The sequence below is a fragment of the Mus musculus genome, chromosome 2, assembly GCF_000001635.26.
Source record: "Mus musculus strain C57BL/6J chromosome 2, GRCm38.p6 C57BL/6J".
In the NCBI taxonomy this organism is placed as follows: domain Eukaryota; kingdom Metazoa; phylum Chordata; class Mammalia; order Rodentia; family Muridae; genus Mus; species Mus musculus.
Window position 1 is genome coordinate 64,363,164 of NC_000068.7, and position 17,816 is coordinate 64,380,979.

Here is a 17,816-nt window from a genome sequence, read left to right on the forward strand (position 1 = left end):
CTCTTGCCTCGGGCAAGGGGAATCTATGGGGCTTTCACCACATTCCAAACACAGAGACAATGGCTTCAAAGAGAGTTGCTTTATGGATTCCACATCTAATGTCTGAATCCCTTGTGGCAAAGCCTAAAAATGGAGACTTACTGATAGAGATGCTCTGTAGGGCAGCAGAGCCAAGCAAACAGGATGAGCCTGAGAGACACTGCGCTCAGGACCCAGGAGCACATTTTCTGAGTGTGTGTCCTCTTCTTTGGGGTTTACACTCTTACCACAATAATAGAGCCACAGGGTCTGGATTTCTGCCTGGCTTTGTTTGTTTTTATATCCCAAGGATTTGCAGAAGGCTTTGCTGCTCAACACATTTGATGGACAACTTAGAATCCTAATTCTTTTCAACCATCTGCCTACCCCTCAGCCCACTTGAAAACCAGATCTACTCAGAACAAATGTTCTGGGAGCTCTTGTTTGACATCCCTGCATTCCATGAGTAGATTTTCCCTCCACAGGAGTCAAAAAATTATGATTTTCATCTCCAGCTTCTGCCTAGTGGTGTACCTAGTTCAAGAGGCAGCCATCATCCTGAGATGATTTGCCTGCTGGGCTCTCCTGTGTTGCCTGCTTTGAGCTAGCGTGTTGAAATCACAGCAGAGGATAGCACCTTCTAGACTATCATATTTTCAAGGCAACTTATCTTGCGACAACAATGATGTTACCACTTTAGCTTCTTTTTAAAGGGGGCAGATTGAGTGGACTATCTTGTAGAAACAAGAAACAGTAACATGATGTAGATGGTAAATCTGAGAAACTGTAAAAAAAAATCCATCATCGGAGATTAGTACGATTACAGGGGGAAAAAGTATAAAAGCACAGGTAGATTGGACAAAATAAATTTTACCTAGCAAGGTATATGAAAAATAAAGAGGTTTCTGTGGAGAGCACCTCAACCCTCCAGATCTTTGTGTTTTCTCATATATATATACGTGTGTGTGTGTGTGTGTGTGTGTGTGTATACAACAGTGGAGTTTTGAGAATCCGTGGTGAAGAAGAGATAGTCTGTCCTTGCTATGTTATGAATGTGGTTGAGCTGCCAGACGGCCACTGTGGAAACTGTGTTTCTGCTTCTGTTTAGACATATTGCCTTGAGAATACTTCAATTCCTTAAGCCTCATTTTTGTCATTCATAAAGTTGTAATGTCTGGATTTTATTACTGTGAAGAAGTACCATGACCATAGCAACTCTTATAAATGAAACATTTAAATGGGGTTGGATTACAGTTAGTACACAGGTTTATTCCATTGTTGCCATGTTGGAAAGCATTGCAGCATACAGGTCCTGGAGCTGAGTTTTGTAACCAGATGGGCAGGTAGCAGGAAGAGAGAATGGCACTAACCTTGAACCTCAAAGCCCACAACCCTAGTGACATATCTCCTCCAACAAGACCACATGTACTCTGTTTCCTAATAATACCATTCTCTATGAGCCTGTGGAGCCATTTGCATTCAAACCACTACAGAAAGATGATTCTATCTGCTTGATGCAGTTATTATGTGGACCATATAAAGTAATATGCATAAGACATTTAGAATTCTAATGGTCTTCACCTTAACAATTGTTAGTTGGTCACATATCACTTGTATTATTATCAGTAGCTATATCAATTCTTAGGTTAGTGCTGAGATTATTTTAAATAATTAGCTAATATTTGAAGCATGGTGATTTCACTAAAAGGTGTTAAAATTTTCCCCAAAATGATTTTATTATTAACCATGGTATAAAATTCTTGGATATCAAATACTATATTTGATATTTCAAATACTATATAGAATAAGTAAATATGTACTGATTGAGAATAAAATATATGCATTATATTTGTGAGCTACACAAGTAGTGACTTAATATGTTTGGCCGTAAATGGTAATTCATTGTAATTAGATAGCAAACTCACAATAATTTTGCTTCAAGGTTATTAGAAAAGCTAAGTATTTCATATAGAATGTAAAGCAACTGATTTTAACCAAAGGAGCTCTGCTTATCATATTGACTCTTCTTTTCTTTAAGCATAACCTTCCAGAGCTTTCATGGCTTACAAGGCTCTGAGAGCAATGTGTTGTGAAATCGACTTCCTGGAATACTGATTAGCCCTTCTGGTGACAGACAGCAAGGTGGCACTGGTGGAAATCCTAATGCCAGAACAGATGTTCAGAGAGTTGACTTGTATTGGGTAAAGAGAAGGTTGGGGGGAGGAAATCTGCCACAGCAATGAGGCTTAGTGCAGATCCGGATATTCAACATCTGCAACTTTCCAGGAGGCTTTCTGGTCCCGGTCAATACTTCTGTCTGTTCCTTGACAAATATATTTATCTGTGTCTTCTTGGTTCCTTTCTGCCGTCTTGGTGCCTCTTTGCAGTCCTGAGACATTTCTAAAACAGCTAAATGGTGATGAGAGTTTTCCTGGAAAATGCAAAAGAATTTCATGCTTTTTGTGCACAAACAAACAAACAAACAAACAACCAGATGCCCTCTAATCCCAAGGAAAGTGGTTGGGAGAGAAAGGAAAGCTGCCTTTGCCTTGACACCAGAAAACAACGAGAACTTTGTGCTTTACCTGCATTTTCAAAGTGTTGACATCCAAGCCACGATGCTTCTGTTTGCTGGGAAGATACTTAGAAGTTTTCATTTCATAATCAAGTTTATCTTCATTTCTTGTTTTCATGATAAATTTGCTTAGCTACGCATCATATATCCTTAGTGAGTTTGGATGGCTGTGTTCATTGTCTAAGATGTTGGCAGCCTTTTGAAGCCGTTTCTTGAAGCACGCTCTGAGCTACCCTGTGCAGCCCTTAGAATAGCCTTTCTCAGAAGACCTAAAGCTCTGCACCCAGTCACTGATCAGATCAGATCAGGCCCACACAATGACACCCATCATGAAAAGAGCCAATCAAAGCACTAAGCAAGACTCACCAAACTGAAAAGGAATATGCTTTTAAAAAAAAAAAAAGACATTTAGTTAACCCCTGACTCTCCCTTCCCTCTTTCACCACACACATCACACACACACACACACACACACACACACACATGCACGCACGCACGCATACACGAATACACATGTGCGCGCACCAAAAATATGTTTTTGCTTTCATTACTACAGTCTAAACGAAATGCTGTGTCAGTGTTTTGATGCATGCAGGGACTGAATGTAAACAACATGGTACAACTCCAGAAACTGCCATCATAAAATATTTTAAGAGGCAGAATAGAGTAAAATAAAATAAAAATGTCTTTTTATGTGATATCTCAGAGTAATTCAGGATTTATGGTACCTTAACCTTTAGAATCCAAAATATTAAGCTATGTTTCTTAGAGATAATAACTCGGTTGTCCCTCACTTATGTGTCTTAGATAAAAGCCTACTGCCACAGAATCCATGAATGTTCAAATACCCTTGCGGGCCCTTAGTAGTAAATCTTATGGAATAGCTTATGGCCAATGTAATGGCCCACAGTAGCCTGCGAATATCATGAATTCTAATAATACTTACATCAGTAGAAACATGAAGTAATGTCTCCATTGTAATTAAATGATGTATTTAGAGCAGTGGACTAAATGGTCCCCTAGTGTGTTGGTGATATATTCTAATAGTCTTCTCTTTACAACCCCACACGGTAATATTCATGCTTTATTCTGGAGGGCTTTGCTTCTGACTGAACATTTGAATTGCAACATTAAGTGGTAAAGTGGATTATAGCGAGAGCCCATGAATATGGATCCTGATCAAGAAACTAAGTGCTTAAAAAAATAAGATGTTACTATTTAAATAGAGTGATTACAAAAACATTTTTATATGGAGGAATGTCGGGAGTCTTTGCCTGCTTTTTATTCTGTATCCCAGAAGCTGAACATATTTGCCACAATTAAAAATTTAGTAGGGTGAAACACCAGACTTTAAATCACTGTAATTTCTACTGCGCTTATTGAATTTAATTTGGGCTGTTTGAGGTACAAATTAGTTTTGATAATAATTACTGTATTCCCTTTTTATACCATGTTCGTTTCTAAGCTTATACCGACCATAGAGTCTACATGCAGGAAGGACCATCTATCCATTACCAGGGGCCGAAAAGAAATTATCCTGCCGCTGATTAGTTAAAAATGTCACATTGTGGGGTTTCAGTCTTTATTTTCCAGCTCAATCAGACCCTGAGCCAGTAGCTTGAGGCAGTAAGTGCCTACAGAACAGCTGAGGGCACTTCAGTCTATCCAGACTAGCGGGTGAGAGTATGTCAAAGGAGAATCTATCGTCGTTGGTAATTGAGTAAGACAGTGGCTGCCTTATAAAATGCAAAATTGTAACTGAAAAGAACAGGGAGTCTATTTATTTAGTAAAATTAAATGTTTACCAAAAGGAAATACTTTATCAGTTAATGGATTTTATACGGCTAAGGGTTTTTCAACGTATTTTCTAAGAATAAGGAATGTTTTTTCTCACTGTAACTTGACTGGCGGTCACTACACCTCTGTCTAGTGGATCTGGATTCTGTGGATGAAGCATGAAAACTGTTCTATCCACATTTTTACTCAAAAGACCAGTGGGTGTGTATGCTATGTTGTCTGTGCGTTTATCTGAATGTTTATCTGTCTGTTTAAATCTTGTGGCTTCACATTTCCTTAACTCTTGGAAGATTGAGATTAGCATGCATGACTTTTGTTGTGGTTTTACACTGAAAATAATTTAATATGCCTTATTTATATTTTATATATACATATATATATACATATACATATACATATATATATATCACCTGTACTACATATACATATACATATACATATATATATATATATATATATATATATATATATATATATATATATATATATCACCTGTACTACAGGAACTGAAATACTGTGTCCTTGTGTTTTCCACAGAGAGGATAATGGTTAGCTTGGGGTAAGTGTATATTAACCTTTATTTCTTATTTATTCACTTGGTATTGCTTTAAGTAGGACGTTTGTGTTATGTCCACAAGGTTTGTAGAATGTCACAGAAATGTCTGTTTAGGTTGTGTTGGCAACAACACAAACTTATTGCTGAAGGAAGGAAGGAAGGAAGGAAGGAAGGAAGGAAGGAAGGAAGGAAGGAAAAAAGAAAGAAAGAAAAAGAAAGAAAGGAAGGAAGGAAGGAGGAAGGAAGGAAGGAAGGAAGGAAGGAAGGAAGGAAGGAAGGAAAGAAAGAAAGAAAGAAAGAAAGAAAGAAAGAAAGAAAGAAAGAAAGAAAGAAAGAAAGAAAGAAAGAAAGAAAGAAAGAAAGAAAGAGAGGAGAAACAACTGTGCAGGATTATGGAGACTCTGGTTGAATTCAGCACTCTAACGAAATGAAGAGCTCTCTATCTCTTTGGCCAGTTTTGACATGGCTTTGGTTGGCATGCTAATTCTTTGAGTAGCACCCTTGAAAATCATGCTAATGAGCTCTTCAGTTCATCAAGTAGGATTGTGGACCTTTTTGTCTGCATCATTAAGGCCCCAAATTGCCCCATTAGCAAGGCCTGAAGTTGCCCCTCAGGGTCAATATTTAATGCAGGTGAGCTTGGGTTAACTACCATCAGGAGCCTCTGGACAACAAACAGTGTAGAGTGCTAGCTACAGGCAAATTTATTTTCTCCCTAAATTTGCCCTATAACATACCAGTTTCGATATTGGATTTATGTTTTAAACTCATTTTGGGGACAATAAACACTTGGGGATTATTTTGTGTTGTTGATTTCAAAAGGGTGAATTTTAAAATAAAAGTTTTTCTTTCTTTTTTTTTTTCCATGAAGCTCTTTTACCTATCTATGGCTCATAGCTTTCACTTCCCCATCTGTAAAATGGGAATAATTCTATTGCTTTTTGGGAAACTTGAGTGGATGGTGTTTCCCTTCTTAGCAAACTGGAGATCTGATATAAAACAGTAAAAATAATAGCAAGACATGCCACTATCTTTGGGAATTTTTCTGTGAGATTTTATTTTTTTAATGGTTACCCTTATTAATTATTGAGTTAAAATTCATGAGAAGTTGGAACTGTACACAGGACTCTCAATATGTACAAATGTAAAATTATAGAATAAGATTCTATGATATTAAGAGTGGGGGGGATACATAAAGAAAAGATGTTGCACACTTTAAACATAAATACAAAAATTTTCTCACTCATTAAAATTTGAAGTGGGATTGAAAGGCAGAGTGATCCATCCTACATTTCTCCTGTCCATTGGGCTTCCTGAAAACTGGTTAATACTCTATGGCTGCTAGTTTTCTCTAGAGACTCTCAGTGTTTTGGGGGGAATAGCAATTATCTCTCTAAGCATGCTCAGCAGAATCCACTGGTAAGGCCAGGACGTGAAACCTTTCATATGTAGCAACTGAAAGATGAGAGAGCAAGCTCCTCTCTCCAGCAAGTATGTGAAACAGAGGCTTCAAGATTATACTCCACATCGGAGTAGACAGAACGGTGATGTTACTGTGTTAAGGTTAATTCCTGCGCATTTAGGGCCCCTGGACTCCCGATCACCTCTGTGGCTGGTACCTGCAAAGTCAGTTTTGCTACTGAATGGGGCCCCAATTAAGAAGCACTTGCTGGTGTCCTCCTAGCAATATCTTGTGAGTTTGAACAATTTTAGTGAAATAAATGTAACAAGGAAAAATGAATTCTCTTTAGCCTCTATTCAGCCAAAATTAGCCTCCGTGGATTCTGGCTCACAAAAGCACCACGGGCTCCTGGCTGTGCTCTGTAGCTGTGAAATAGAATCAAGATTCCATTAGGCATCCCAAGCTGCCTCCTTCTCCAGGGCAGACAATAAAAATGACAACAGGGGATTGTCCCTCAGCTAGTCTAACAAGGGGGAGGGTTCTTTTCTAAATGACTAGATGTCTGTTTAGCTGAGGAAAAAATTTAAAGGGGCCATGGGCCACATTCTCTTTAATTCTTTGGCTCATGTGTTTGCTTCTAAGGTCACTTTTAGAGGGCCCTTGAATTCTACCTCTGATGGTAGATCTGAACTATAGCACCCCTCCTATCCCACTCCCACCCCCCGCCCCATACACCACCACCACCAGGACTTTTAAGAAAATGTGTACTGAGACAAAGATTCCGCATATAACATTGCTCTGTAAGAAATATTAGAATTTTTAATATTTTTCATTCATTATTAATCTTGTCATTTTTTTCTCTTAACTTGGGGATAAGAGAATCCTCCTGAATTAAACGAATTGGAGGTAGATTTTCTGCATTCAGAATTTCCTGATAAGCAATAGATATGGGTGATATTTTGTAGTGTTAAATGGAATGCAGTGGGTTGTATATCCTGGGCTTTCTCATATCACGCATGCTCTGTGACTCTCTGGGGGAGTTTGCTTTTTGTTTGTTTTTTGTTGTTGTTGTTGTTGTTGTTTGGTTTTTTTCTGAGGGGGTCAGATGTTTAGCTTCTCTAAACTGGAGAGGTCTTCCCAGTAGAATATGACCTTGCAGAATGTCTCTTTGTCATAAGTCCCAGGTCAATTGTTCAGTTTCTGTCCTGTATCAAAGTACAAACGAGTAAGCATCTTCCTCCATTCTAGGATAAATTTCATATAACTTATTCAGACCTTATATAAATTTCATTAAACATTACATCTCTTTCTAATGGGCCCAGCAAACAGAGTTTTGTACCTCCCTTGACAGATGCCATTGAATAAAATTTAATACAGCCTGTCAATGACTATCAGAAAGTTAAAGACTTCATCAGCCATTCATAGTGATTGCACTGCTTCACACGGAGTTATAAATGTATATTTCATGGTCATTTCTCCTTAGCTTCAATCAAAATTACTGGCAGGAACTAATATTATATAATCCATGGTGTCAATTACTGATGTTAGTGGGAAGTAAATCATACTGTTTTCATTATTGAATTGCTAATACTTCGGGGTTGTAATATTCCATATAGACAGTCTTTAATAAGCAATTATTTATGTACTCCCATACCGGATGTTGCTGAACCAAGGTCTTTCTTCAACATGAAGTGAAATTTTTGTCAATAGGTTTTTTTTTTCGTTCTGTGAAGCCCTTTGTTGATGTCTCCATGTACAAAATGGCACAAAAGAATAAATTTCATATATGTTGTGATATTTTGCTAAAAATGAAAGCAAACCAAATAGCCCTGAAATTAATGTTTCAGGCATTCATATTTTGGCAGTCAGCAACAGCTCTTCAACTGAACCGAAGGCTCATTCAATAGGATGAACTTGGGTCTGGCACTGTAAGCCTAGCCAGCTATTTATGGCCGGTGAGATGACAGACCCTAGAGAAGCAACTACAACTACTATTTTCTTAAACCCATATAATTCCCGACTGCATTCTAAAAGCTTAGATCCATACATGTCCAGATAATTATATCTCTCATGATTCATCAAAGAAGCTTTTTGCAACAACAGATGTAGACCATCTCAGAAACCCACTGCTCATCAAAATACAGAGGACAACTGATTATGGAGTTTCCAACCACAACCTACAACAAAACCTCTGTAGCTAAGGATCAGATGACACTGAAAACGAGGAGACAGGATGACTGTAAAAGAGAGAGAGAGAGAGAGAGAGAGAGAGAGAGAGAGAGAGAGAGAGAGAGAGAGAGAGAACAAGGACATCTGCTGATAGGTAATGTCTTCTGTATTTAAAAAAAAAAGCACACTCATGAAAACTCAAAAGTATGGTTTCCTAAATAACAGCCCAATGCTAACACTAGTTGACATGCCATCATGGATAGAAGAAACCTCAAAAGGTCCCAGCCACAGATGGAAAAATACAGGCAACGAACAACTAAGAGAGGGAAACTCTTGTGGGAGACCAAGCTCCTATGGGTTATCTAGTCCCAAGTGGTATATCTGTAGAATGGACATACACCTAAGGCTCAGGGAATATAGTAAAAGAGGGACATTCAAAGGTCATAAGACCTAGAGGTCAGGGAGGACCTCTAGATACAGTGTCTTCTAGATACAACTGGCCTTTTGCAGTCATGAATAAACAGCGGCTGTGGTTGCCTATGCAATACCTGAAGAGCATTCAGGCAGTCAGCATTTCACCATGGATAGAGGAAGGACATATAAGGTCTCAGCACTACCTGGGCAGCCATTGAATGTTGATGGCCACTAGAGGAGCAGGGTCAGTTTTGTTTACAGGTCTGGTTCATAGTAGGTTGAACATACTACACCGGATGATCCCAAATCCATAACTATATGCCCAGCACCATTTGGATTTAAAGACAAAAATGAGGACATGAAAATGGGAGGGGGGATATACAGAAATTCATGGAAGATTTGGTGGGACGAAGTAGGGGTTGACTATGACCATAATATATTGTATGCATATATAAAATTCTCAAAGAATAAACAAAAAAATATTTTGAAGTGTTCATGGAATGAACAATAGATTTGAGTTTAACATTTCAAACTATAGATTAGGAATTTTTGCATTTGTGAAAGCAATTTGACTTACTTTTGAAATGCAGACTAATTGGAGTAGGGAATTTTTAGATTCTGCACAACAACATGGGAGACAGGAGGACAGAGTAGATTTTGGATGAGTACATCATCTTGGTCCTGAATTCCCACCTCATGGTAGGCGTTCGCTCTCTAGAAACGAGGCAGAGTGGAGCTCTGGAAAGCAGAAGAGCCCATGCCTTGAATATGGACAACTCTTTCTTTGACAGTCTTCATCTGCAGCCTGCTAGGTCTTCTTGAGGTGTCAGCAGATAATGGACCCTGGAGGCACAGATGGGATTATGGAAAAGTCTTACAGGAATCAGGCCGTGGGCCCTTCCTAGGGAACAGGGCAGAAAATTGTCTCCATAGGATTCTCTTGTTTCTAATTTCTGGAGGGCACATTCCCTTGGGCAGTTCCAGACAAACTCAGAGAGATAGATGGATACATGATGTGTTCCTATAGCCTCTAGGACAAAAGCCAGGGTAGGAACATAAGGATGGGAAGGAATATGTGAAGGAAACTAAATTCTCACAGATACCTCTGACAGAAGTAGTCCAGGATAGAAAATGTTTCTTCACCAGCATAGAGGATAGGAAATGCTGGGTTGGATCATCATTCTGTATAGGATTTCACCATTTCACCAGTATAGAACCATAAGGTTCTAGAACTATAAGGTTCTATTCTGGTCAAATGCCCTACCTATTCCTCTGATCCGTACTCTTAGCAGCTGGACCTAGGCCCCTGTTTAAGTAGAGTGTCCCAAACTTCAAGGTGAGGTGCGTAAGTAAGTAAGTAAGAGTTGCAAAGGGTTTCTCTTAGCTTGCTTTTACATTTTGCAGGTCCAGGGTCTGATGAAGAAGGGATATAAGAAGAAGCTCTTTAAGTTGTAGTGAATATTCCAGCCCTAATTTTATTACTGTTTACTCGTACTCAAAAACTGTGAATTGAAAGTTAGAAATAGCACGTTGCATAAGGATTCTCAAAGGTTTCCCTTTTTAAGAATATTTAACAAGTGACTTTGGATGTTTTTGTTCTGTTGTGTTTCAACGCAACAGTTTTTGAAATGGGGTTTTTGGTATGTAGGCCCAGAATTCAATATGTATCCCAAGTTGGTTTCTCTCTTCTACTTCCTGAGTGCTGGAATTACTGACATGGGACCCATGGCCAGCTAGATGATTTCCTTACTGATAATGTTTTACTGACTGTTAATTATTACTGAAAAGTTTGAAAATTGTCCCATATAAAAATGATTAACACAATATGGAAATGGTATAAGGTATATGTAGACTTTATATGCGTAAAGTAGTTTCTATGTTGTGTTAATATAAAAGAAGAATATAATAAGTATTCTGAGACTAGAAGCAGCCTTTGATAACATTCTGTAGATCTAAGAGAGTTGAAAGTCCTATCTATTAGCTCACTAAAGGTTCTGAAAAGTCCTGCAAAGTTAAGGTAAGTTCTGTTTTCTTAACCTTATCAACTGGAGGTTGTCCAAATAGAGAAGGTGAGTATAATGCACTCCTCTGCAAGCCTTTTTCTGAGATGTGTCCTTTTCCTTATTACCAGTGATTAAAGTGCAGAACTGCCTTGCCCTGGAAGTGGTCCCTGGAGATTATATTATCACCCAGTCCTTCAGTGTGAAACTTGCTGGGCAAGATGACATGGAAAGTCTGCAGTGAGTTACTTTTCTTAGGAGTAAAGGAAGTTGTTTCTTACAAAATGTCAATGCACAATAGAACCTTCAGCACCAACAGCATCACACACTGACTTACTTGCTGTTTTGAGAATTTGCTCAAATTCAACAATTTCACATTTGTTTCCTTCATCTAACATAATATATAAAGTTCAGCAATCTTTAGTATGTTACGACTGCTTCGGTAATTTCTCAATGTGTTTGTCCCATAATATAAAAACTCTTCTAAGAAATTATTGCACTGTTAAGGAGAACTTGTAAAATATTCTTTCTGGTGGAAAGCTTATACCAAATAGCAAGGCTGTGAGTGCTTTTTGTCAAGGGTTATTTTCTTTTCTGGTAAATAGACTTTAGGCCAACCCTGCCTTCCTTGAGCACTTGAGTAGAGCATCCCAGTACTTGCTCATAGTACAGTCACTGTTTGAGGGTCCACATACTGTTGCTGACTATGATTTAATTACATAGTGGAAACAATGACAACAGAGAAAAAAAATAATGAATGTTCAGGCCTGGGGAGGTGGCTCTGGTGTTAAGAGCACTTGTGACACTGTTCTTGCAGAAGACCCCAGTTTGATTCCTATCATCTATATTGGATTGTAAAATAAATTAAATTGTATCTATCCTTGCCTTGCTTCCAAATGAATGAGACTCAGACTTGGAAGTGGTCTCTGTAGATTATAGTGATTTGTTTCATTAGCTCTTGTACAATTATTCGGGAATTACCCCAATCTAATTTTCTAATGGCTAGGCTGGCTCTTCCCCAGCTTTACTCCCCAAATACTTGCTCTTTGTGTCTTCCTAGGTTATCTCTCCTCCACCAGCCTCTCCGCAGGGTCTATTTTGCTGGGGTATGTGACCCTCGACCACCATATCTAATGGCAACCCTTGTTCTCGCCATCTTCTTTCTTCTTCACTCTTTTTTCCCCCTGTTTTCTCCTTGTGATCCCTGCTGCAGCCCTCATCCAGGTAACTGAAAACCCCCTACCTCTACTGCCTCTACTGACTGGTCTAGGGGTAAGGAATTTAGCATTTGAATACATAGCAGCACCAGACCAACCCTACAACCTTGAGTGGCTCTGAACTATTTGCTACTCTAGCTCCAGGGACTTGGACATCCTCTTCTCAACTCGGTGGTCACCTGAATTCACATTTCAGCACATAGACAATGAACAATAATGAACTATGCCTTTAAAATCATGTTTAAGAGAACCTGAAAGGAGGGAAACAAGTAGAAAAAAGTCAAGCATTTTTCTTCTGCTCTTTGAGTTGCCTTAACTTACAACAAAAAGTCATCTACTGACTACAGGAAGAGAAAATAAATATTGATCTCCTAAAATCTTTATAACAGGGTGTAATCTTCTATCTAGAAATTCTCGATTTAGACATATATACTTTTATGCAGAAGTAATTCATGAAAGCAATGCTGACTGCAGCTGAAAAAAATCATTTATTTAAATATATGAAGGGAAAAAGAAAGCACCTGCAATCTCCTTAAAGTCCGGTTTGTTTTATTTGTCTAGCGATTGAAAAGTTAGTAGACTATTTAGAGAAATGTATGTCCTGTGCAGTATTTCATGAATATAAGTGAGAACTTAGTAGATTTTGGTGTCTGGATAAATCGTATTTCCCAGGAAGTATGACTACAGCACATTAGTGTCTTGGTTACTAAGTGGTTGATTGCTTCAAGCAGAGAATTCTGAGTTTTAGCTCAACATTTATACACTGACTCATGCAAGCACATTATTGGTGTTTCTCTAGCTTTATCTGCCTGCCACAGGGTGGGTATTCTAAAGAGTTTGGTCTCTTTCTGAATCTAGTCTGTTTACTGGCTCAGGGTTTCATGAGTTGCTTTAGCAACTTCACAGTGCACAGCATGCTGTATGGTGAGCACATAAACACCAATTGCTGCTCAAGAGAGCTTTTGGGAATTTGGCTGCTGGGAAACCCTGTAACGAATACTTGAGGTTTCCAGTTTGATTCTTGTTCTCTTCTCATGTCACACCTTGCTCATAGCCCTGAAAAGTGTTCAATCAGTCCTTATAACATCATTGTGAGAAAGTAACAATTCCCATCCCACACAAGACAAAATGGCGATTCTTCCAAATGTCACATGGAATTTCGAAGTCTAGCAGACAGAGTAGTTGTATTAGTATCAAATACTGTTTCTGACAAAAGCTGAGACATGTCAATTTTTCACTTCCTAAAAATATAAGGCATCCACTCTTCATTTAGCTTATTGAATTTTATCAGCTGTATTAACATGTTCAAACAACCCCCATGCTCTTAAACCAATCCTGTCTTAGAAGAAATGTTTGGGCTATCATATTTTGTTACTCTATTGCTCCCTCCTCTTCCCTACACCTGGCCTAATGATGTTTAAGATGCAAGTTTGCACAGTAAATCATATCTACTTTCCGTGCCTTTGGCATGGCGGTTCCAGCAGAAGAAAGGGCAGCCCAAGCTCTCCACATCCAACTACTTGTCCTAAGAGGACATGAAAGAGTTTAATGGAGAAAGTGTGACATTTTATCCCAAAGCAAATATGGGAGATTATCTATAGAATTAAATTATCCAAGAGTACACAGTCTGAGGAATTAACTCTGTCCAAAATGGTGGATTATTACAGAAATTGAAACCAAGCTCGTAAGGCACTGTTCAGTTTATTCCCTGTAGATTTTTGCAAGGAGCTGTTAGGTTATTCTGGCTATTTTGATGGCTGCTTTTCGATAGGATCCCACTAGGTATGTATTTGTGAGCTGCTCTAGCTAGTGAGAACAGTTTTTGAAAAAGTATTCCCTCGATAGCCCTAGAAGCAGACAAGTATTTCTTGAAAGAGAAAAAGGAGATTTCTATTAGATTTGAGAGTCACAAGTGAACAGGAGAAATTTGAGAAGTATAAAATAGTCCACAAACTGCAATCCCAGATCCAAAACACGACCAACAATATTGTGACAAAATAAAATTCCCAGCAGTTTTTCCTCTATCTTTCTGTTAGCTTCATTTTAGAGATTTTCTACATATATATATATATATATATATATATATATATATATATATATGTGTGTGTGTGTGTGTGTGTGTGTGTGTGTGTGTGTGTGTGTGTGTGTGTATAATATGTCTGTACATGGAATATATGTTATATATAATATACTCACCACCCTTATTTTATAGTTCTCTAAATAACTACAGATCTGAACAAGAATCAAAAAAAGCAAAGCCAGATATAAATCAATGCAATGTTGTCCTCACAGAATTCTTGAAATGCTAAGAAATTATTTTACATTTGAAAGAACACATAAGGAACATATACAAACGGCAAGAATGTCTCCTTTAGCTTATTCTTTGCTATAGCTATGTGGTAGCACATTGCTAACAAATTGACATAAATTCATATGTGTTTTGTTCAGTGCCTGAGTTTGTCAATATGATCACAAAAGCAGCAGAAATGGCAGAGAAGGGGCAGATGAGAAGAATCCAGTCTCCCCTTTCTTTGAACTTTCTTGGCCCAGCAGAAATGACACGTGTGAACCGAAGCACGTTCAAGCCATTACCTTGGAAATTTTTACACATTTTAAATGTCACATAAACTAAAAATAAAGTGTCTCTACTTTTCTTTCAACGTATTCTTAGTTTTCCATTGTGAAGCATTTCCTGCAATCACAATTGGTTGTGTTGTGTAGTTTAAGCTAATCAGAGGCTCTGTTGGGAGGGTGTCTCCACATCTTTTTACTATCACAGGACTGAGTTTTCAGTGGCATGTGGTAGGGTCTTGTGGCATTCTGTTGTGGGCAGGGCAGAGTGACATGGGTTCTGCATGGTCACACTGGGCTCATCTCTTATCAAAACCTGTGGCTTATTCAAGTGATCAGGGCAAGGACATATTGCTCTGTACACTCATTCTCAAATTAGGCTGTAAAATCGACATATGAGTCTGTGGTTACGGTAATGGCAGCCCATTGTGTTCAATAACCAGAATATTAACACTTTACCTAAGCACTATCTAGTACTAGTTAGGTTTAGTGTGTGTGTGTGTTTGTGTGTGTGTGTGTGTGTGTGTGTGTGTGTGTTTTCAAGGCTGATGAGGATTGAAGACTGATAGAAGATCCTCATAAATTATGACCTTATGACCTGCCTTTTTATCTATTCATTTTGTCACCAAGTACTTTCTTGAGTGTGTTGATGTTCATTGGACCAAGAAACTGAACTCTGTTGGTGACACGATGTTTGGTAGTTTCATGTATGTCATAGCATGTATATGTCATAGCATGTGTATGTCAGAGGAGGACTTGCAGAAGGTTGTTCCCTCTTTTTGGCATGTGGGTCATCAGAGTCAAGCTCAGGTCATCAGGCGTGATGGCAAGCTCCTGTATCTACCGAGTCATCTCACCAACACCATTTCTAAGACATTTATTTTCCTTTGGTTTGCAGTAGAGTTACTTAGACGATTAACAAAAACACCTTTTTAGTCCATCTACCAAGGGATTATTTTTATTTATAAAGTCTGCAAAAGATCCAAGAATTTCTTTTTTTAACAAATCTCATGAGGCTGATGTTGGCAAAGCTAAAACTAACACTTAGAAGTAGCTCTCAGCTACCGCCCAAACCCAGCCTAGGTTATTCCAGAACTATTAACATAGGTTGTGCTTAGCAAACTGATAACTATCAATATGTGATATGAAACTTGGTCAATTGCATGAATTCTTTCTTTAAGCAATACCGAAGACAATGGAGACCAACATTCAAAACATTTTATATATTCCTCGAGGAAGAGATCTTCAAAAGTTCCTAAGAATTCACTTTGAAGCCAAACACATTTTATGACTTTGCTCAGTGCTGATTTAACTCCACAATCAAACTATCCTGACAAGAATGAAGAGAGTTTTGATGTTTGATATGGCATATTGTTTGTAATTATTTTTGTTCCTGTGCCAAAACTTTATGCATACATACTTACAAAACAAAACAAAATAATCTACAATGTGAGGTCATCGTAATGACCTTAAGCAAATTGACACACACCTAGAGTCACCAAGGAAAGGGATGCCACCTGAAGAACTGTTCAGATCAGAGTGGTCTATATTCATGTCTGTGAGGTATTTTCTTCATGGGTAATTGTTGTAGGATTCAGCCTATGGTAAGCATTTCCATTCCTAACCAGATGAGTTTGGACTGCATAATAAAGGTAGCTGAGCTGGACATAGAAAGCAGACATAAAGCAAACAGGCCACCAATATCCCTCCACTGTCCTTGTCTCTGCGTCAGTGCCTGTCTCCAGAGACTGTACCCTAGAAACCAAATCATTTTTTTTCTTCCTCAGATCGCTTTTGGTTAGTATCACAGAAACAAGAAGTATACTAACTTGTCCAAAATCTAGCCATTTTAGGAACGATTTGAGTCTCATGAGCTACCAGAAAGAGACTTGATTTTGTGAGAGTGATGAATTGTTGAGTATTTCAAGTACATTACACCAGCTTCTGGCGCATCTGGCCCATGTCTAAATTGTGTGTTTAGAACCAAGCCAGAAGGATGTAGCTTCTCTTAACGATGAGCCATTTCCATGAGGCTGTGGGAATTCCCCTGGCCCATTTGAATACTGCAGTGCCCACATTAAATGAATAGCTGAGTCTCACACTTCATCAGGAAGTTTTAATACGTATAATACTGGGCTCTTTCCAAATTTGTTTTAGTAGTTATGTGAATTTTGCATTAATTTGTTTGTGTATTATATCTCTGTGGTATGTAAGCATGTAAGGAAATATGCAAAAAATAAAATCATTAGCACAGTTTAAAACCAGTAAAAGAGAGTTAATGCAAGCAAGCTATAAAATACAGTTCAGCCAAATAGTCTCATATATGCATTTGAAATATTCTAGGAGGTAGACCAGAGTATCTAAATTAGCTATCTGTTTTTTCCTACATATGAATAACATAACTAAATATTAATTTTTATTGCTATTTTCCATATAAAATATTTATATTATGCAGATTTTCATGTTCAAATATTTCTTTTAAAATTAATTTAATAAAATATTTTGGGGTTTTGTTCCTTTAAAGCTCCTGATTGCCTCTTATAAAATGACTCAAAGGCAAGAGCTCATTTTAGCAGGGGTGAAGAACTTAAAAACAGTGGTTGAGAGAAAAGTAAAGAGCTTTCTTCTCTACTTTCAAATCCAGTACAATCGGAAAATGTTATTTAATGGAAAAGGCCAAGGAGACCATGAACATTGCATGATATTTTACTCAGGAAATTAAGTTGTAACATAAATTTCTAGTTTATTTTATATCCAGAGAACATTGTTTATACAAATATAATTCAAGGGGCTTGAGAATTAAACAACACCCTCCCTTGATTTAATGACTAAACTCGGGGTTCCAAACGACTAAGAAAAAATATTTAATCTCTGCTTAGTTTAGATGTAGCTTCATTTCCTCTTTGTGGTTGTTGTTTGTCAAAATGCTACCTTAACAATTACTTAATTTGCTATATAATATAAATGTCTTTTTAAATTATTTCTTATTTTTAAATGCTATTGTACATCATTCTCTCCTTACCTCTTCTTTCTCTAAAACTTCTCATATATCCCTCCTTATTCTCTTTCAAATCTATAGCATCTTTTTTCATTAACT

At 37.9% G+C, this 17,816-nt stretch overlaps 1 long non-coding RNA gene across 4 annotated transcripts in view; it reads right to left on the reverse strand.

The window, feature by feature from the left end:
- Window positions 1–535: 535 nt before the first annotated feature.
- Gm13575 overlaps window positions 536–17,816 on the reverse strand; it is a 30,183-nt gene continuing 12,902 nt past the window's right edge. For 2 of the 4 annotated variants that reach the window (XR_374583.1, XR_374581.1), the window contains 2 exons: window positions 9,509–9,774; window positions 7,184–7,553 (listed from right to left, as the gene is read on the reverse strand). This is a non-coding gene — a long non-coding RNA (predicted gene 13575). Of the gene's footprint in view, window positions 2,450–7,183; window positions 7,554–9,508; window positions 9,775–17,816 lie in introns of those variants that run through there. The other 2 variants (XR_374582.2, XR_866375.1) reach the window with 2 other exon arrangements.